Below are 19,343 nucleotides of genomic sequence, written 5' to 3' on the forward strand. Positions count from 1 at the left end.
GACACAAGCAGAAGGTTACAATCCACAGTCCACATTCACAAAAACACTTCCAAGCCCCTTGAGATTCCCTCCTAGGCTGACTCCCCAGCTCCTTCCTGCGCGGACCTGACTTTGCAAAATTAATTCGAAGAACCTGGAGAGTCAAGGTGACAGAGTCAGCCTGCATCCTCAGGGTTTGGGGCCTCACTAGTCTCTGAAAATCAATTTCTTTTCTTTTTCTTTCTTTTCTTTTTATTTTTTGCTTTTCTTTTCTTTCTTTTTTTTTTTTTTTTTCTTTTTTTGAGGCAGAGTCTCGCTCTGTCGCCCAGGCTGGAGTGCTATGGAGTGATCTTGTCTCACTGCAACCTCTGCCTCCCGGGTTCAAGCAATTCTTGTGCTTCAGCCTCCTAAGTTGCTGAGATTTCAGGCATACACCATCATTCCTGGCTGAGTTTTCATTTTTAGTAGAGACGTGGTTTTGCCATGTTGTCCAGGCTGGCCTTGAACTCCTGACCTCAAGTGATCTGCACAGCTCAGCCTCCCAAAGTGTGGGAAATTACAGGCATGAGCCACCGAGTCTGGCCTGAAAACCACATTCTATCAACTGAGGTGCAGCTTGGGTCTGAACCCACTTTCAGCTTTGTAATTTGGGGCAAATTTACTTAACAGCCCAGAACCTAAGAGGTTCTTTATTTGAGGGAGGGTCTCGCTGTGTCACCCAGGCTGGAGTGCAATGGCATGATCACAGCTCACTGCAGCCTCATCCTCCTTGGCTCAAGCAATCCTCCGCCTGAGCCTCCCAAGTAACTGGGACCATAGGCATGTGCCTCTACACCCAGCTAATTTTTTTTTTTTTTTTTTGTAGAGATGGAATTTCACTATGTTGCCCAGGCTGGTTTCAAATTCCTAGGCTCAACTGATCCTCCTGCCTAGGCTTCTCAAAATGTTAGGATTACAGGCATGAGCCCTCCACCAAGCCTGGTGCCTAAGGGGTTCTTACAGAAATGAATGAGAATATTATTATGCACATCGTAAATGCTTAATCAGTGACAGCTATTTGTTATTGTTGTTTGCGATTCAGTGTTAAATGCTGTGATGAAGGAAGCACAGGAATTATAGAAGTCATTTTAAATATGATAGGACCTAGCCTGGGGCTTGGGGGCAGGTTTCCTACAGGATGCCACAACAAAATTCTGACTGGTGAAGAAGAAAGGCCCTGGGGTATTTCTTTTCTGACAGCTGGATCTTTCTGGGTGAGAATGTAACATATTCAATGCCAGGTGATTCCCAAACCTGTGTGTGTGTTACAATCCCTTGGGGTGAGGGTGGGGAGGAAGTGATGGGTTACAAAAGATTCTAGAGGCACCAGCCCAATCTGAAGTGCTATAGGAGGCACTTTGCATACAGTAGGCTCTCAACCTTCATATCAGGAACAAGGATTCCTAGTTTTCTGGTTCCTGGCATGCGCTCTAAAAGAAATGCAGGGCTGTCCAGGTACGGTGGCTCATGTGTGTAATCCTAGCACTTTGGGAGGCCGAGGAGAGTGGATCACTTGAGGCCAGGAGTTCGAGACCATTCTAGCCAACATGTGAAACCCCGTCTCTACTAAAACTACAAAAGTTAGCCGGGCGTGGTGGCATGTGCCTATAATCCCAGCTACTTAGGAGGCTGAGGCAGGAGAATTGCTTGAACCTGGGAGGTAAAAGTTGCAGTGAGCCGAGATCGAGCCACTGCACTCCAGCTTGGGAGTAAGACTCTGTCTCAGAAAAAAAAAAAAAAGAAAACAAAACAAAACTGCAGGACTGGAACTTGGGACACAGCTGGAGTCTTCAGTTTTTGTTTTGTTATGCTCTTACCATCTTATCAGCTCAAATAGTTTTTTATTTATTATTATTTTTTAATTATTGTAGTACGTAGTAGGTATATATATTTACAGGTACACGAGATGTTTTGATACAGGCATCCAATGTGAAATAAGCACATCATGAAGAATGGGGTATTCATGCCCTCAAGCATTTATCCTTTGAGATACAAACAATCCAGTTATACTCTTTAAGTTATTTTTAAAAGTACAATTAAGTTATTATTGACTATAGTTACCCTATTATGTTATCAGATAGATCTTATTCCTCTTGTTTTTTTTGTACCTTTTAACCATTGATTTTTTTTTTTTTTTTTTAATTTTTGAGACGGAGTCTCGCTCTGTTGCCCAGGCTGGAGTGCAATGGCGCAATCTCAGCTTGCTGGAGCCTCAGCCTCCTGGGCTCAAATGAGTCCCATGCCTCAGCCTCCCGAGTAGCTGGGACTATGGGCATACACCACCACCATGCCCAGGTAATTTTTGTATTTTTAGTGGAGACGGGGTTTCGCCATGTTGGCCAGGTTGATCTGAAACTCCTGGTCTCAAGTGATCTACTTGCCTCAGCCTCCCAAAGTGCTGGGGTTATAGGCATGAGCCACCATGCCTGACTGTATTTTTTATTTTTTATTTCTATTTTTTGTAGAGAAAGGGTCTCACCATATTGCCCAGATTGGTCTTGAATTCCTGGTCTCAAACAATCCTCCTTGCCTCATCCTCCCAAAATGTGGGAATTACAGGCATGAACCACCATGCCCAGAAAGTCTCCAGTCTTTGTGACCCTAGTTAAGTCCCCTCCTTTCTCCAGGATTCAGTTTCCTCATCTGTAAAACAAGGGAATTGATCTAAATCAGGGCTCTCAAACTCAGGTGTTTCAAAGGGCCGGGGTAACTTGGTGAGATGTGTGGCACAAGTGGGAACTACAGGGCTGAAGAAGGCACCGCAGCAAAGGGGCAACCAGGCTGGACACAGCAGCTCAGTCCCAGCACTGTAGGAGGCCCAGGAGGGAGCCCAGGAGTTTGAGACCAACCTGGGCAACATAGTGAGCCCCTCATCGCTACAAAAAAAGGGGGGAAGCCAGAGTCCAGCCTGTGAACTCAGAAGTGTCTGATTTAGATCTCAATCAATTTAGAAAGTTCATTTTGCCAAGGTTAAGGACGTGCCCATGACACAGCCTCAGGAGGTCCTGAAGACATGTGCCCAAGGTGGTCGGGGCACAGTTTGCTTTTATACATTTTAGGGAGACATGAGACATCAATCAATATGTGTATATGTACATTGGTTCATTCTGGAAAGGCAGGACAACTGGAAGGAGGGGCTTCCAGGTCATAGGTAGATAAGAGAGACAAAGGGTTGCATTCCTTTTTTTTTGAGACGGAGTCTCACTCTGTCACCTAGGCTAGAGTGCAGTGCCTCGATCTCTGCTCACTACCACCTCTGCCTCCTGGGTTCAAGCGATCCCCCTGCCTCAGCCTCCCAAGTAGCTGGGACTACAGGCACGTGCCACCATGCCCGGCTAATTTTTTGTATTTTTAGTAGAGACACGGTTTCTCCATGTTGGTCAGGATGGTCTTGAACTCCCGACCTCAGGTGATTTGCCTGTACTGGCCTCCCAAAGTGCTGGGATTACAGGTGTGAGCCACCATGCCCGGCTCCAAAGGGTTGCATTATTTTGAGTCCTTGATCAGCTTTTCCCTGAATCCACAATTTAGTTTGGCTCAGTGAATCTGCATTTTTACATAAACAATAGGGCAGAGGAAGCAATCAGATATGCATTTGTCTCAGGTGAGCAAAGGGATAGATGACTGTCTGTCTGGCACCTGTGAAGATAAGCAATCTCTTTACATTGCCAGGTGAAATTCAACAGAACTGATTTAGTTCTGTTGAACTAAAGATGTAGGGAAAGGGGCCGGGTGCTGTGGCTCACGCCTGTAATCCCAGCACTTTGGGAGGCCGAGGTGGGCGGGTCACGAGGTCAGGAGATTGAGACCATCCTGGCTAACACGGTGAAACCCCGTCTCTACTAAAAATACAGAAAATTAGCCAGGCATGGCCGGGCGCGGTGGCTCAAGCCTGTAATCCCTGCACTTTGGGAGGCCGAGACAGGTGGATCACGAGGTCAGGAGATCGAGACCATCCTGGCTAACATGGTGAAACCCCGTCTCTACTAAAAAATACTAAAAACTAGCCGGGCGACATGGCGGGCGCCTGTAGTCCCAGCTACTTGGGAGGCTGAGGCAGGAGAATGGCGTAAACCTGGGAGGTGGAGCTTGCCGTGAGCTGAGATCCGGCCACTGCACTCCAGCCTGGGTGACAGAGCAAGACTCCGTCTCAAAAAAAAAAAAAAAAGAAAAAGAAAAAAGAAAATTAGCCAGGCATGGTGGCGGGCGCCTGTAGTCCCAGCTGCTGGGAAAGCTGAGGCAGGAGAATGGCGTGAACGCGGGAGGCAGAGCTGGCAGTGAGCTGAGATCCGGCCACTACACTCCAGCCTGGGCAACAGAGCGAGACTCCGTCTCAAAAAAAAAAAAAAAAAAGATGTAGGGAAAGGGAATTGCCCCAGGTGTAGCAGCAAGAATTACAGAACAGGCCGGGCGCGGTGGCTCAAGCCTGTAATCCCAGCACTTTGGGAGGCCGAGACGGGCGGATCACGAGGTCAGGAGATCGAGACCATCCTGGCTAACACGGTGAAACCCTGTCTCTACTAAAAAATACAAAAAAACTAGCCGGATGAGGTGGCGGGCGCCTGTAGTCCCAGCTACTCAGGAGGCTGAGGCAGGAGAATGGCGTGAACCCGGGAGGCGGAGCTTGCAGTGAGCTGAGATCCGGCCACAGCACTCCAGCCTGGGTGACAGAGCAAGACTCCATCTCAAAAAAAAAAAAAAAAAAAAACAGAACAGATTTATTTATCTTGAAAAAGGCCCAAAGTCAGGAGGTAAAGATCTTGAGGCTCACAAGAAATTTCCTTATGGACAAATTGTGCAGGAGGTATGTAGCTTTTTTGTATCTTTGTAGCTATCTTATTTAGGAATCACAAGAAATTTCCTTATGGGCAAATTGTGCAGGAGGTATGTAGCTTTTTTGTATCTTTGTAGCTATCTTAGTTAGGAATCAAGTTGGAAGTAGGTTTGCCTGACATAGTACCCAGCTTGACTTTTATTTTTTTTGTTTTTTTTTTTTGAGACCGAGTTTTGCTCTTGTCGCCCAGGCTGGAGTGCAATGGTGCGATCTCGGCTCACTGCAACCACCACCTCCTGGGTTCAAGCGATTCTCCTGCCTCAGCCTCCCAAATAGCTGGGATTACAGGCACCCGCCACCACGCCCGGCTAATTTTTGTATTTTTAGTAGAGACGGGGTTTCTCCGTGTTGGTCAGGTTGTTTTTGAACTCGGCCTCCCAAAGTGCTGGGATTACAGGCGTGAGCCACTGTGCCTGGCCCCAGCTTGACTTTCCTTTTGGCCTAGTGATTTTGGGGTCCCAAGATTTGTATGTTCCTTTGACAAGCCAGTCATGGGAATGTGGGCCTAGTGCCATCAGGTTTTCTGGTTTTTCATAAGAATCTGGAAATCCATTTTTAAATGTTTGGCAACTAGTCTCAAATTTCTCATAAACATTATGCTGGTCAAGTGGAGCAGGCCAGTGGGCCAGAGTGGACGGACTGCCAGCGCCCAGTTTATCACCCCCGGAATGGCTGTACTTGAAGGAGTCCTCTGACTCACCGTTTGCCATTTTATGTGCCTGAAAATTGCTCCCAGTGTTCCCGAGTGGGCCCTTCTCTGCCAATGGGATGTAATGTATGACCTTGGGCAGCAGGGTCAAATGGTTTGAGGCTGCAGGCCATACCCCCACGAGAGGAGTGCTCTGAGATGGGGCCTGGGCCTCAACAGAAGTTGCCCATAGCCTCCAGAAACTTAGAGTTCTCTTAGCAATTCCTAGAAACCTCAGCAGAGTCCCCCACCCTTGGCAGGCTCATCCGATCCAGTAGACCCAGGGTGGCTGACAAATAAATTGCAGTGAGTCAGAACTTGGATTCATAGCAAGTAATCATGGACAGAGGCTTAGGTATCATCTAGTTCAATTTCTCCATTTTACAGACCCAGAGGAGAATGTGGCCTGCCCCAAGTCCTAGAGAACCTAGATTCCTGAAAAAGGGCCAGTGGTTACATGAGCCCCTAGGAGCTAGACAGGCCTGGGTTCAAATCCTAGCTTTGTCAATTGCCAGCTCCTGACTTTGGGCCTTTTTCAAGATACATAAATCTATTATGTAATTCTTGCTGCTACACCTGGGGCAATTCCCTTTCCTTTCATATTTTTCTTCCAAAAAAAAAAAAAAAAGTCTTGGCTGGGTGTGGTGGCTCATGTCTGTAATCCCAGTGCTTTGGGAGGCTGATCAGGGAGGATCCTTTGAGGCCAGGAGTTCCTGATCAGGCTGGGCAATATAACAAGGCTTTTTTTTTTTTTTTTTTTTTTTTTTTTTTTTTGAGACGGAGTCTCGCTCTGTCGCCCAGGCTGGAGTGCAGTGGCCGGATCTCAGCTCACTGCAAGCTCCGCCTCCCGGGTTCACGCCATTCTCCGGCCTCAGCCTCCCGAGTAGCTGGGACTACAGGCGCCCGCCACCTCGCCCGGCTAGTTTTTTGTATTTCTTAATAGAGACGGGGTTTCACCGTGTTAGCCAGGATGGTTTCGATCTACTGACCTCGTGATCCGCCCGTCTCGGCCTCCCAAAGTGCTGGGATTACAGGCTTGAGCCACCGCGCCCGGCCAACAAGGCTTTTTTCACTCTACAAAAAAAAAAAAAAAAAAAAAGTTCTGCTTATTTTTTCAACAGTGGTTTCAGATTTCAACTCCTCTCTGAAGCCTTTCATTCATCTATTCCTTTGACTAGATAACTTCACACATTCAAAATTCAAATGGTATGAAGTATTTATTTTCTTTTTCTTTTTTTCTTGTGACAGGGTCTCACTCTGTCACCCAGGTTGGAGTTCAGTGGCATGATCATGGCTTGCTGCAGCCTCCACCTCCTGTGCTCAGAGCAATCTTCCCTTGATTCTTGTCTGTAGGAGCAGGTACTTGGAAGGCTCAGTTGGAAAGATCCCTTGAGCCCAGGATCATGCCACTGCATTGCAGCCTGGGCAAGAGAGTGAGACCCTGTCAAAAAAAAAAAAAAAAAAAAGAAGGAAAGAGGAAGGAAGGAAGGGGGAAGGAAGGACGGAAAGAAGGAAGGGAGGGAGGGAGGCGGAGAACGGGAGGGAAGGGAGGGAGGTGGAGGGAGGAAGACAAAAGTGAGAGAGAGAAAGGAAGGAAGAAAGGAGATTCACAAATTGTCGAATTAAAAGAGTGAGCTACCAGGCCAGGTGCAGTGGCTCATGCCTGTAATCCCAGAACTTTGGGAGGCCGAGGCAGGTGGATCACCTGAGGTCGGGGGTTCAAGACCAGCCTGACCAACATGGAGAAATCCTGATTCTACTAAAAATACAAAAAATTAGCCAGGTGTGATGGCACACGCCTGTAATCCCAGCTACTCAGGAGGCTGAGGCAGAAGAATCACTGGAACCTAGGAGGCAGAGGTTGCGGTGAGCCGAGATCGTGCCACTGCACTCCAGCCTGGGCAACAAGAGCGAAACTCCATCTCAAAAAATAAAACAAATAAATAAAAGAGTGAGCTACCACTCCATACAAATAATAGGATCTCAGTTTTGCCTCAGTAGAAGAAGACAGGCATAGAAAAAATATTTGAAGATATGTAACAAAATCTTATATCAGTTGCTCAGTTGCGGGGCAGAATCACAGGTTAATTTTTTTCCTTATTTATTTATTTATTATTTATTTTATTTTTTATTTTTTTGAGATAGAGTCTCGCTCTGTTGCCCAGGCTGGAAAGTAGTGGAGCAGTCTTGGCTCACTGCAACCCCCACCTCCCAGATTCAAGCTATTCTCCTGCCTCAGCCTCCTGAGTAGCTGGGACTACAGGTACTCACAATCAAGCCCGGCTAATTTTTTATATTTTAGACAGAGACAGGTTTCACCATGTTGCCCAGGCTGGTCTGAAACTCCTGAGCTCAGGCAATCTGTCTCCCTTGACCTCCCAGAGTGCTGGGATTACAGGCATGAGCCACCATGCCGGGCCTATATTTTTCTTTATTTCCAGATTTTTTTCTTTTTTTTTTTCTTTCTTTCTTTTTTTCTTTTTTCTTTTTTTTGAAATGGAGTTCACTCTCTCGCCCAGTCTGGAGTGCAATGGCACGATCTTGGCTCACTGCAACCTCCACCTCCCGGGTTCAGGTGATTCTCCTGCCTTGGGCTCCCAAGTCGCTGGGATTACAGGAGCCCACCACCACGCCTGGCTAATTTTTGTATTTTTAGTATAGTCAGGGTTTCACCAGGTTGGCCAGGCTGGTCTTTAACTCCTGACCTCCAGTCTTGGACTCCCAAAGTGCTGGAATTACAGGCGTGAGCCACCACACCTGGCCTAGTTCCAGGTTTTTCTACCTAACCATGGATTTACCTTGTAGTCTTTAAAAATGACAATTCTTGACTGAGGGCGGTGGCTCATGTCTTTAATTCCAGCGTTTTGGGAGGCCGAGCTGGGTGGATCCCTTGAGGTCAGAAGTTTGAGACCAGCCTGGCCAACATGGTGAAACCTCATCGCTACTAAAAATACAAAAATTAGCTGGGAGTGGTGGTGCATACCTGTAATCCCAGCTACTTGGGAGACTGAGGCAGGAGAATGTCTTGAATCCGGGAGGTGGAGACTTCAGTGAGCTGAGATCACACCACTGCAGTCCAGCCTGGGTGACAAAGTGAGACTCCGTCTAGTTTAAAAAAAAAAGTTGGCCGGGCGCGGTGGCTCAAGCCTGTAATCCCAGCACTTTGGGAGGCCGAGACGGGCGGATCACGAGGTCAGGAGATCGAGACCATCCTGGCTAACACGGTGAAACCCCGTCTCTACTAAAAAATACAAAAAACTAGCCGGGCGAAGTGGCGGGCGCCTGTAGTCCCAGGTACTTGGGAGGCTGAGGCAGGAGAATGGCGTGAACCCGGGAGGCGGAGCTTGCAGTGAGCTGAGATCCGGCCACTGCACTCCAGCCTGGGCGACAGAGCATGACTCCGTCTCAAAAAAAAAAAAAAAAAAAAAAAAAAAAAAAAAGTTTTGGCCGGGCGCGGTGGCTCAAGTCTGTAATCCCAGCACTTTGGGAGACCAAGGTGGGCGGATCACGAGGTCAGGAGATCGAGACCATCCTGGCTAACCCGGTGAAACCCCATCTCTACTAAAAAATACAAAAAACTAGCTGGGCGAGGTGGCAGGCGCCTGTAGTCCCAGCTGCTCGGGAGGCTGAGGTAGGAGAATGGCGTAAACCCGGGAGACGGAGCTTGCAGTGAGCTGAGATCCGGCCACTGCACTCCAGCCTGGGTGACAGAGCGAGACTCCGTCTCAAAAAAAAAAAAAAAATTAAAAAAAAAAAAGTTTTAATAAATAAAAATGATAGTTCTTTACTTCTTTTTTTTTTTTGAAAGAGACGATCTCGCTCTTTTGCCTAGCCTGGAGTGTAGTGGTGCGATCTCGGCTCACTGCAACTTCTGCCCCCAACCTTGCACTCAAATGATTGTCCCACCTTAGTCTCCTAAGTAGCTGGGACCACAGGTGTACACCACCACAGCCAGCTAATTTTTTGTATTTTTAGTAGAGACGGGGTTTCACTATGTTGCCCAGACTGGTCATGAACACCCGGACCAAAGTGATCCTCTTGCCTCACCCTCCGGAGTTGCTGGGATTACAGGCGTGAGCCACTAAGCCCGGCCCTATTATTTCCACTTTAGGGATGTGCAGACTGAGGTTAAAGGAAGGTGTAGGATTTGTCCAAAGTCTGAAGCTCAGGTGTAGAGTCATGACTCTGAAACCCATATCTCCCCAAATACTTTCCTCTGCTTCCTTAGGGGAAATCCCCCAGTTGCTCCCTTTGTTTTCCTAGCCATGAACATGTGGTATCTAAATATTGTGCAAGGGGACAGAGAGGCCAGTGAGGCCAGTGGAAATAAAGACACAGAGCAGCATCTTGAATGAGGCTGGCATTCTTGGTGACAATGTTGAATTCCACATATACACAGGCATATGTTCATGCCTTCGCGGGTACAGATGTGTTGTTTTAGTCAAAGCTCTTTTGGAAACAAACAGCAAGGACCTATTCAAATTAGCTTAAGTGAACAGAAAATGAATTTACTGGAAGGACACTGTCATATCTACAGGACCCAAAAGTAATAGAGCCTCAGCGGGGCCTGGAAGGATACATGGGAAGGAGTCAGGAGCCCTGGGAAGCAGTTAAACTCTTTTGGTTTCATGTAACAAAGTCAACTCAAGCGCCTCCATAAGTAAAAAAGAACTTTGTTTGAAAGACACAAAGGTGTCTCCTGGAACCCATAAGCAGGAATGGCAGCAAGCCTGCAAGGAGGGAGATGAGCACTTTGAAACCCAAGGAAGTCCTTTCTCTCCATCATTTGTCTCTACTTTTCTTTCTTTCTTTTTTTTTTTTTTTTTTTTTTGAGACAGAGTCTTGCTCTGTTGCCCAGGCTGGAGCACAGTGGCACTATCTCAGTTCACTGCAACCTCCACCTCCAGGGTTCAAGTGATTCTCCTGTCTCAGCCTCCCAAGTAGCTGGGATTACAGGTGTGCACCACCATGCCTGGTTAATTTTTGTATTTCTGGTAGAGATAGGGTTTCACCATGTTGGCCAGGCTGGTCTTGAACTCTTGGCCTCAAGTAATCCACCCACCTCAGCCTCCCAAAATGCTGGGGATTACAGGCATGAGCCACCGCATCCAGCCTCTGACATGCTTTTCTCAGGGTGTAATGATCAGCTGCTCTGTTTCTCTGGTACAGATGCAGGGGGGCCAGAATATGCCTGCTCTCCAGCTCGCCAGTTTCTTTTATTTTCTTTCTTTCTTTTTTTTTTTTTGAGACAGAGTTTCACTCTTGTTGCCCAGGCTGGTGAGATCTCAGCTCATTGCAACCTCTGTCTCCTGGCTTCAAGTGATTCTCCTGCCTCAGCCTCCTGAGTAGCTGGAATTACAGGCATGTGCCACCACACCTGGCTAATTTTGTATTTTTAGTAGAGACGGGGTTTCTCCATGTTGGTCACACTGGTCTTGAATTCCCGACCTCAGGTGATCCACCCACATCGGCCTCCCAAAGTGCTGGGATTACAGGCATGAGCCACCGTGCCTGGCGGAAAAACAATTATTTTTATTTTTTATTTTATTTTTGAGACAGAGTCTCGCTCTGTCGCCCAGGCTAGAGTGCAATGGTGCAATCTTGGCTCACTGCAACCTCCACCTCCCGGATTCAAGCGATTCTCCCACCTCAGCCTCCTGAGTAGCTGGGATTACAGGCTCTTGCCCTCATGCCTAGCTAATTTTTATATTTGTGTAGAGACCGGGTTTCACCATGTTGGCCAGGCTGGTCTTGAATTCCTGACCTCAGGTGATCTGCCTGCCTCGGCCTACCAAGGTGCTGGAATTACAGTTGTGAGCCACCCTGCCCAGACCAATTTTTTTTTTTATTTCATAGAAGAAAATGTTCGTCGTTATGAACTGGGCAGATACTTCACAACATGAGGGCTCTTGCTGATATGATTATTTTGTTTCATGGCTCTAACCTGAAAAGCATCTTCATAAATGAAGGGCGAGCTTCACTGTCTTCCACTGAAGCCCCAGAAAAACTGGCCTGTCTTTTCTTTTTCTTCCTTTCTATTTTTTTGTTTTGTTTCGTTTTGTTTTTTTGAGATGGAGTTTTGCTATTGCTGCCCATGTTGGAGTGCAATGGTGCGATCTAGGCTCACTGCAACCTCTGCCTTCCAGGTTCAAGGGATTCTCCTGCCTTAGCCTCCCTCCCTAATAGCTGGGACTACAGGCGTTTGCCACCACGTCCAGCTAATTTTTTGTATTTTTAGTAGAGACGGGGTCTCACCGTGTTAGCCAGGATGGTCTCCATCTCCTGACCTCGTGATCTGCCCGCCTCGGCCTCCCAAAGTGCTGGGATTACAGGCGTGAGCCACCGCGCCTGGCCTGCCTTTCTTTTTAAGGGCATCAGGACTAGATGCCTTTGTGCACACTAATTCAGTCCAGTCAATATATTGAGCGCCTACCTTGATCGAGCCACTGCCAGGCCTGGAAAGTCCAAAGATGATCAGATATCATCTTTTCCGAGGATATTCTGCCCTAGTATTGTGCTTGTGTCAGTCAAATTCATTTAGAAATCTATTATTTCTGACACAGGTGGCTTTGGAATTTCCATTTGACTGCATTAGGAGGCACTAAATTGCATGAATTCATCTGAGAGTTGAGATCACAGGAACTAATAATGTACTTGATCTCTTTGCTCACAGTCATCATTTTTTAAAACAAAAATATTATGAAGGCCATTGATGGTGGTGAAATTAATATCCGGTTGGGATTTCCCACACAGCCTCGGAGGCCTGTCATTAAGGAGCTGAATCTGGGCCAGACACACTCATTATACGTGTTGTGTTGTTAATGGTTCTGCTGAATGCATGGAGGAAACACGCACCTTGCAAGGGTAGACTTATCCTAACCAGGTGCAAGTTCCATTTCTTCCATCTGCTACCTGGGTGACTGCGGACGGCTCACTTCCCCTTGCCAAGCCTCAGTTATCACCTCCCTAGACAAGGGCACAGAACCACGGACTGGCTGCTGTGACTTCTGGTAGGGGTGAGGAATTTCACTGAATAGCAAAAGGAAATTTTCACTTAGCACTTCATTAGGAATTGTTTGAATTAACTACAGAGAGCCTGTGCTTCTCTTGTGATATTTATTTATTTATTTTAAGGCGGAGTCTTGCTCTGTCGCCCAGGCTGGAGTACAGTGGCATGATCTTGGGTCACTGCAACCTCCACCTCCCAGGTTCAAGCAATTCTCCTGCCTCAGCCTCCCGAGTAGCTGGGACTACAGGTGTGTGTCACCACACCTGGCTAATTTTTGTATTTTCAGTAGAAATGAGGTTTCACTATGTTGGCCAGGCTGGTCTCGAACTTTTGACCTCAGGTGATCCGCCCACCTCAGCATCCCAAAATACTGGGATTACGGGCCTGAGCCACTGCGCCTGGCCTCTCGTATGAGTTTTAAAATAAGTTTGTTTTTTTTTTCTTTTTGAGATGAAGTCTTGCTCTGTCGCCCAGGCTGGAGTGCAGTGGCGTGATCTCGGCTCACTGCAAGCTCTGGTTCCCGGGTTCACACCATTCTCCTGCCTCAGCCTCCCAAGTAGCTGGGACTACAGGAGCCCACCACCAAGCCCAGCTAATTTTTTTGTATTTTTTAGTAGAGACGGGGTTTCACCATGTTAGATAGGATGGTCTCGAACTCCTGACCTCGTGATCCGCCCACCTTGGCCTCCCAAAGTGTTGGGATTACAGGCGTGAGCCACCATGCCTGGCCTAAAATAAGTTTTTAAAACTCAGACTAAGATCGGGCGCAGTGGCTCAGGCCCATAATCCTAATGCTTTGAGAGTTCGAGGAACAAGGATTTCATGAGGCCAGGAGCTCCAGACCAGCCTGAGTAACACAGTGACACTCCCATCTCTACCAAAAAGAAAATAAAATTGTTTTAATTAGCTGGGCGTGGTGACGTGTGTCTGTAGTCTCAGCTACTCAGAAGGCGGAAAAGGGAGGATTGCTTATGCCTAGGAGGTCTAGGCTGCAGTGAGCTATGACCATGTTGCTGCACTCCAGTCTGGGTGAGCAAGACTGTTTCAAAAAATAAAAATAGACTGGGCGCAGTGGCTCACGCCTGAAATTCCCACACTTTGGGAGACCGAGGCAGGTGGATCGTTTGATGTCAGGAGTTCGAGACCAGCCTGGTCAACATGGAGAAACCCTGTCTCTACTAAAAATATAAAAATTAGCTGGGCATGGTGGCACACACCTGTAATCCTAGCTACTCAAGAGGCTGAGGCAGGATAATCACTTGCACCGGGAGGCGGAGGTTGCAGTGAGCTGAGACTGCACTCCAGTCTGCGGGGACAGAATGAGACTCCATCTCAAAAAATAAAAAATAGGCTGGATGCGGTTGCTCACGCCTATAATCCCAGCATTTTGTGAGGCTAAGGCGGGTGGATCACCTGAGGTCAGGAGTTCAAGATCAGCCTGACTGACATGGTGAAACCCTGCCTGTACTAAAAATACAAAATTACCAGGGCGTGTTGGTGGATGCCTATAATCTCAACTACTAGGGAGGCTGAGGCAGGAGAATTGCTGGAATCCGAGAGCCGGAGGTTGCAGTGAGCCGAGATTGTGCGTTGCACTCCAGCCTGGGCAACAAGAGCGAAACTCTGTCTCAAAAATAAAAATAAATACATACATACATACATACATACATACATAAAAATAATAAAAATAAAAACTCAGACTAGGCTGGGCACGGTGGCTCACGCCTGTAATTCCAGCACTTTGGGAGGCCGAAGCAGGCAGATCACCTGAGGTCAGGAGTTCGAGACCAGCTTGGCCAACATGGTAAAACCCCATCTCTACTAAAAATACAAAAATTAAGACGGGTACGGTGGCGGGCACCTGTAATCCCAGCTACTCAGGAGGCTGAGGCAAGAGAATCGCTTGAACCCAGGAGGCAGAGGTTGTAGTGAGCGGAAATCGTGCCATTGTACTCCAGCCTGGGCAAAAAGAGTGAAACTCCGTCTAAAAAAAAAAAAAAAGACGGCCGGGCGCGGTGGCTCAAGCCTGTAATCCTAGCACTTTGGGAGGCCCAGACGGGCGGATCACGAGGTCAGGAGATCGAGACCATCCTGGCTAACACGGTGAAACCCCGTCTCTACTAAAAATACAAGAAAATTAGCCGGGCGAGGTGGCAGGCGCCTGTAGTCCCAGCTACTCGGGAGGCTGAGGCAGGAGAATGGCGTGAACCCGGGGGGGCGGAGCTTGCAGTGAGCCGAGATCGCGCCACTGCACTCCAGCCTGGGGCACAGAGCAAAAAAAAAAAAAAGACTAGAATGGACTAAAGCAAATTTTTTAAAAAACTTGAACACTGGTTTTTGGCTTGACCAGGTACATGCTGCTGTTAATGTCATCTTGTACTAAAGCTAGATAAATAGTACTGCTGTCTCACCTAGGTGTTTTTTTTTTTCTTTTACTTCACTCAGAAGCAGAGATCCCAGGGTTTTTTCTTTGTTTTGGCTGGCTGTGTAATTTTTTTTTTTTTGAGAAAGCTCACTCTGTCACCCAGGCTGGAGTGCAGTGGTGTGATCTCTGCTCACTACAACCTCTGCCTCCCAGGTTCAAGCTATTCTTCTGCCTCAGCCTCCCAAGTAGCTGGAACTGCAGGTGTGCATCACCACGGCTGGCTACTTTTTGTATTTTTAATAAAGACGGGATTTCCCTATGTTGGCCAGGCTGGTCTCGAACTCCTGACCTCTGATGATCCGTCCGCCTCAGCCTCCCAAGGTGCTGAGATTATAGGCATGAGCCACCACGCCTAGCCTGGCTGTGTAATTTTTGAGACTCAGTGCAAAATGAAAATGCAGGGACCTTATACAAAAGCCAGGGAGAAAAATGTGCTGGGTTTTTGGGTTTTTTTTTGAGATGGAGTCTCGCCCTGTCACCCAGGCTGGAGTGCAGTGCCATGATCTTCACTCACTGCAACCTCTGCCTCCCGGGTTCAAGCAATTCTCCTGCATCAGCCTCCAGAGTAGCTGGGACTACAGATGCGTGCCACCATGCCTGGCTAATTTTTTTGTATTTTTAGTAGAGATAGGGTTTCACGATGCTGGCCAGGCTGGTCTCAAACTCCTGACCTCATGATCCACCCACTTCGCCCTCCCAAAGTGCTGGGATTACAGGCATGAGCCACTGCGCTCGAAAAATATGTGCTGTTGAAAGTAATAACATAGGCTGGGTGCAGTGTCTCACGCCTATAATCCCAGCACTTTGGGAAGCCGAGGCGGGCAGCGGATCACGAGGTCAGGAGACTGAGACCATCCTGGCTAAAACGGTGAAACCCTGTCTCTACTGAAAATACAAAAAATGAGCCAGTAGTGGTGGTGGGCGCCTGTAGTCCCAGCTACTCGGGAGGCTGAGGAGGAGAATGGCTTGAACCCGGGAGGTGGAGGTTGCAGTGAGCCGAGATTGGGCCACTGCACTCCAGCCTGGGGGACAGAGCAAGACTCCGTCTCAAAAAAAAAAAAAAAAAAAACCAAAAACACAAAGTAATAACATATAAAGCTTTTTCCTTTCTTTCAAGACCTTTTTGGACTTGTCATGGCTTATTTATTTATTTATTTATTTATTAGAGACAGAGTTTTACTATGTTGCCCAGGAGAAAGTGGAACTCCTAGCCTCAAGTGGTCCTCCTGCCTCAGCCTCCCAAACAGTTGGGATCATTGTGTATTTATTTATTTATATGAGACAGGGTCTCGCCCATGGTGTGTTTTCTTATTGTTGTTTTCCTTTTGAGACAGTCTCGCTCTGTCGCCCAGGCTGGAGTGCAGTGGCGCAGTCTCGGCTCCACCTCCGAGGTTCAAGTGATTCTTGTGTCTCAGCCTCCCGAGTAGCTGGGATTACAGGTGTGTACCACCATGCCTGGCTCACTTTTTTTTTGAGACAGCGTCTCACTCTATTGCCCAGGTTGGAGTGCGGTGGCGTGATCTTGGCTCACTGCAACTTCTGCTTCCAAGGTTCAAGTGATTCTCCTGCCTCAACCTCCCAAGTCGCTGGAACTACAGGCACCCGCCGCCACGCCCGGCTAATTTTTGTATTTTTAGTAGAGACGGGATTTCACCATGTTGCCCAAGCTTGTTTTGAACTCCTGACTGTGGGTGATCTGCCCACCTCGGCCTCCCAAAGTCCTGGGATTATAGGCGTGCGCCACTGTGCCCAGCCTAAATTTATTGTTTTAATTGACAAAATTATATACATTTATGGTGTACAACATGATGTTTTGAAATATGTAGAATATGTGAAATTGTTAAATCAAACTAATTAACAAATGCCTTACCTCTCATACTTTTTTTTTTTTTTTTGTGGTGAGAACACTTAAAAACTACTTCCTCAGCCATTTTCAAGTATATATCTTTTTTTTTTTTTTGAGACGGAGTCTCGCTCTGTCGCCCAGGCTGGAGTGCAGTGGCCGGATCTCAGCTCACTGCAAGCTCCGCCTCCCGGGTTCACGCCATTCTCCTGCCTCAGCCTCCCGAGCAGCTGGGACTACAGGCGCCCCGCCACCTCGCCCGGCTAGTTTTTTTGTATTTTTTAGTAGAGACGGGGTTTCACCGTGTTAGCCAGGATGGTCTCGATCTCCTGACCTTGTGATCCGCCCGCCTTGGCCTCCCAAAGTGCTGGGATTACAGGCTTGAGCCACTGCGCCCGGTGTGGCCATTTTTTTTTGAGACAGAGTCTGGCTCTGTCACCAGACTGGAGTGCAGTGGCGCAACCTCGGCTCACTGCAGCTTCTGCCTCCCAAGTTCAAGCAGTTCTCCGCCTTCAGCCTCCTGAGTAGCTGGAACTACAGGTGTGTGCCACTGCACCCGGCTAATTTTTGTATTTTTAGTAGAGATGGGATTTCATCATGTTGGCTAGGATGTTCTTGATCTCCTGACCTCATTTGTAATCCCAAAGCCTTGGGATTACAGGCATGAGCCACTGCACCCGGCCTTAATATTGTATCATTTTATGAAAAATGTAAGATTATCACAACAGTATGATTCCATTTACATCCCCAATATTGTCTTCTGTGCTATGATAGTCTTACATTTTATGAGTGTTGTAAAATCTCACAACACAATATTTTTGTTTTTGCTTTAAACAGTTTTCCTTTAAAGAAATTTTAAAAATATAAAAGACAATTTTAGGCTGGGTACAGTGGATCATGCTGTAATCCCAGCACTTTGGGAAGCTGAAGTTAGAGGATTGCTTGAGGCCAGGAGTTTGAGACCAGCCTCAGCAATATATCACCTCTAAAAAAAATTTAGAAATTAGCTGGGTGTGGTGGTGCATGTCTATAAACCCAGCTACTTAGAAGGCTGAAGTGGGAGGATGGTTTTAGCCCAGGACTTCAAGGCTGCTGTGAGCTATGGTTGTGCCACACAGTGAGAGACCCTTCTCTAAAGAAAAAAAGAGGAAATTTTGGCCTTTCTCTTTTCACAAGTTTTTCCACTCCATTATCTCTCCTCTCCTTGTGGACTCCTATTACAGGTGTTATAGTTTGATATTGGCCCAGGAGACACTAAGACTCTGTTCATTTTGTCCTTTCTGTTTTTCCAACCTTGATAATTTTTATTGGTCTTTCAAGTTTATTTTAGCTTTACTCTGTACTTTTTAATCTTTTGTTAACTCTCTATGGTGAATTTTTCATTTCTGATATTGTACTTTTCCATGAATCCCATTTTTTATATTTTTCATTTTTCTGCTTACATGTTATCTCATTATAGGCTTTTTGTTTTTTTGTTTTTTTTTAAATGGAGGCTCACTCTGTTGCCCAGGCTGGAGTGCAGTGGTGTGATCTTGTCTTACTACAACACCCACCTCCCAGGTTCTCAGCGTCCCAAGTAGCTGGGATTGGATTACAAGCTTGCACCACCATACCCAGCTAATTTTTTATATTTTTGGTAGAGACAGGGTTTCACCATGTTGGCCAGGCTGGTCTTGGAACTCCTGACCTTAAGTGATCTGCCTGCCTCGGCCTCCCAAATTGCTGAGATTACATGCATGAGCCACCATGACCAGTCTATGTTTTCCTTTTAATTCTTTTTTTTTTTTTTTTTTTTTTTTTGAGACAGAGTCTTGCTCTATCGCCCAGGCTGGAGTGCAGTGGTGCGATCTCCACTCACTGCAACCTCCGCCTTCCGGGTTTAAAGCGATTCTCCTGCCTCAATCCCCTAGTAGCTGGGACTACAGGCGCCTGCCACCACACCCGGCTAATTTTTGTAAATTAAGTGGAGATGGGGTTTCACCGTGTTAGCCAAGATCGTCTCGATCTCCTGACCTCATGATCTGCCTACCTCAGCCTCCCAAAGTGCTGGGACTACAGGCATGAGCCACCATGGCCAGCTCTTCCTTTTAATTCTTTTGAGAAGAATTATTTTTATTTTTTTTTGAGACAGAGTCTCACTTCGTCACCCAGGCTGAAGTGGAATGGTGCGATCTCGGCTCACTGCAACCTCCACTCCACCTCCACTGCAAGTGATTCTCCTGCCTCAGCCTCCCAAGTAGCTGGGATTACAGGTGCCCACGACCAGGCCCGGCTACTTTTTGTATTTTTAGTAGAGATGGGGTTTCACCATGTTGGCCAGGCTGATCTTGAACTCCTGACCTCAGGTGATCCACCCATCTGGGCCTCTAAAAGTGCTAGGATTACAGGTGTGAACCACCATTCCTGGCCTCCTTTTAATTCTTGAACGTGTTTATGATAGTTGTATTAAGTCCTTTTCTGTTAATTCCAACATCTAGGTCCCTTTTTCTTCTGACCTTTTTTCTAGATTTCAAAAATTATTATTTT

The sequence above is a fragment of the Macaca nemestrina genome, chromosome 15 (assembly GCF_043159975.1).
Source record: "Macaca nemestrina isolate mMacNem1 chromosome 15, mMacNem.hap1, whole genome shotgun sequence".
In the NCBI taxonomy this organism is placed as follows: Eukaryota; Metazoa; Chordata; class Mammalia; order Primates; family Cercopithecidae; genus Macaca; species Macaca nemestrina.